We start from the raw sequence: 3255 nt of genomic DNA, 5'->3' as shown, positions 1-3255 counted from the left end.
AGATTTTTGCAGCTAAACAGTCCATTTCTTTTATTTTTGGTCCTAATTTACCTTGCAATTTTTGAAGACAGATATACAGCTGCGGGAATAGTAAACTACTTATACTTATCACTCTGCATTATCGCATATGAATGGTCATTGTATTCGTTGACTGGGCAACCGACTCAGTCTTTTTTCACCGCGAACTGGTAAAGTGCGGTGTGCCCGCAGTCCTTTCGTGAAACCTGACTGATCAGCGTTATAAGCAGTGGTTGCGGGGATAACAGCAAGTTTCGTCTTTACGTCACCCATGAATTTCTCTATAGCATTGTCTCTCACTGGCAAATGCTCTACACGCTTACCTGACGCAAAACTTGGTAATTTTGCGACTTCCTATTCGGTACAATTTCATGAACCTGTGTAGCCAGGTCGACGGAGCCTGGAAAATAGCAATGTTCATGTCAGATGCAGGTGAAGAACGTCATGGGACAGCGATACGCACATAAACAGATGGCGGCAGCAGCGCGTGCGCAAGGTATAAAAGGGCAGAGCATTCCACTCCACTGACTCGAGTGCTGGACTCGCTGCGGCTCGCACCGTTACGTCGCTCGCGCACGCCTTTGTTCGTTCCAACCACAAGTTATGGCAGGACGCAAGGGGAACAAGCTAGCAGCCGCGCTGGATCACCTCATCAGTGCTTTGGGGAGCTCCCGCGGCCGCAGGCGACCACAGAAGCCGAAGCACAAGCGGAGATCACTCCAACATGTGCAGTGCTACAGGTGCCAGCAATTGGGGCACGTGGCGGGTGTCTGCCGGAACGCAGTCGCGTGTTTAAAATGCGCGGCGGCACACGACACCCGTAACTGCCCCAAACCACGCGGAGCACCCAGCAGATGCGCGAACTGCGGCGGACCCCACGCCGCCAACTCGCGCAGCTGCAGCTACCGCCGGCAGCACACCACAGCAAGCTCTGAGGTGCCTGCCGCCAAGTCGGCCGCACTGCCTCCCCCCCCCCCTCCGGCGAGGGGCGCGCGTCGTGCCGCGTCGAAGCGGCAACCGACCAAGCGCTGGCCGACCTGCAAGCAGCCATCGCGGCCGAAAGGGCCGCAACGAGAGGGGAACTAGTGGCTGTCCACCGACAGCTTCAACAGCTGCGGGAGGAGCTGCGGCTTCTCAAGAAGGCGCCTCCTGTGCCAGCTCCCCCCGCCCCTGTGAGGCGGCCGCTGGTGGCAGATGCCGCCACCCAGACGTCCACCGACTCGCCCCCTGCAGCAATGCAGGCGGCGTCCCGCATGGAACTGGACGTCGTGACGCCTGCACTGTCCTCTCACCAGGAGACAGCTGCAGAAGAACCAGCCGACGAAGAGTTGCCGTCCGCCTCTTCACACGACGAAGAAACGGACACCGACGAAGGACTGCCCCTCCCGCTCCCAGACGAGCGGAGTGTGCAGCCCTTCCTGAAGAAGATCGCGGCGTCGCTGAAGGACGGGACGTACCCTCACGGGGACAATCCGTACCCCTTCACGCCGGCGCACGCGAAACCACCTCTTCCGCACGTACCGTGCGACCTTCGCTTCTCGCGTGGCATGTTGCATGAGGCGATAACACGGAAGGAGCTCAAACTGCTGAACAGCCGCCCCATCTTCACCCCTTCGCACTGGGACCACATCACTGAGGTCACAGTGAAGTGGATGAAGGAAGAGTGGCGCTCCGGCAGGCGGCAGCCAGCCCCAGAAGATCTTCCAGCAATCGAATACTTCGCCAGACTAGAACTAGCGAAGCATCCAGAGGCCCATTCCAACGAGAGGCCACACTGACGTCAACAGAGCTGTCAACGGAGGAATAGCAGCACTGCTGCTTAGCCTCCACCACCACCGGACAGATGAAGTCCGTGATTTGCGAACGGGAACGGGGAGCTGTCATTTGTACTGAGGTGATTCGAATGAAAAGGTTCAAGACGTGATTGTGGTGGCGCTACGGAATTTACAGACTATGAAAGCGGAATGGCAGTTGGAGCTAGAAGCGTGCGACATTCCATTTCGGAAATCGTTAGAGAATTCAAGATTCCGAGATTCACAGTGTGAAGAGCGTGCCGGAAATACCAAATCTGAGGCATTACATTTCACCACGGACAACATAGTGGCCGACGGCCACATGACGACCGAGAGCGGCGGCGTTTGCTTAGAGTTGTCAGTGCTAACAGGCAACCAACACTGTGTAAAATAACCACAGAGATCAATGTGAGATGTACGACGAACATATCCGTTATGACAGTGCCCTGCAATTCAGCGTTGATCGGCTACGACTGTAAACAACCGAAGCGAATACCTTTGCTAACAGCATTATATCGCCTGCAGTGCCTCTCCTGGGCTCATCATGACCATGTCCCCCGTAAAACTGCTAGTGTTTTAATGTGACACAGACCCCACGAAGCCATGAACCAAAGTTGTCAACTGTGCAAGACAGTGGTGGCTCCATACTGGTGTGGAATGGACTGGGTCATCTGCTCCAACTGAACTGATCATTGACAGGAAATGTTTATGTTGAACTACTTGTTCCCAAACATAGATGGAATTTCTATGGATGACAAAGCGCCATGCCACTGCGCTACAGTTGCTCGCGGTTGGTTTGAAGAACATTATGGATAGTTCGAGCGAAAGATTTGGCCACCCAGACGGCCTGACATGAATCCCATCCAACATTCATGGGACATAATCTACACGTCAGTTCGTGCACAAAACCCTGCACCGTCATCACTTTGTAATTATGGGCGGCTATAGAGGTGACATGGATCAATATTTATGCAGGCGACTTCCAACGACTTGTTGAGTCCATAGCAGGCAGAGTTGCTGCACCACTCCGGGCAAGAGGAGGCTCGGCACGACATTAGGACGTATTCCAAGAGTTTTTGTTACCTCAGTGGAGATACTCTCTTTAGACACTTATACCGCTACCGAAAGATCTGAGCCAAAACAAGGCCCCGGGAGTAGACAACATCACATTGGAACTACTGATACCCTTGGGAGAGCCAACCGTAACAAAACTCTACCATCTGGTGATCAAGATGTATGAGACAGGCGAAATACCCTCAGATTTCAAGAAGAATGTAATAATTCCAATCCCAAAGAAAGCAGGTGTTGACAGATGTGAAAATTACCGAACCATCAGTTTAATAAGTCACAACTGCAAAATACTAACGCGAATTCTTTACAGATGAATGGAAAAACTGGTAGAAGCCGACCTCGGGGAAGATCAGTTTGGATTCCGTAGAAATGT

Source organism: Schistocerca cancellata, unplaced genomic scaffold, assembly GCF_023864275.1.
Source record: "Schistocerca cancellata isolate TAMUIC-IGC-003103 unplaced genomic scaffold, iqSchCanc2.1 HiC_scaffold_754, whole genome shotgun sequence".
Lineage (NCBI taxonomy): Eukaryota > Metazoa > Arthropoda > Insecta > Orthoptera > Acrididae > Schistocerca > Schistocerca cancellata.
The sequence above is the reverse complement of the archived record's forward strand: the minus strand, read 5'-3'. Positions refer to the sequence as shown.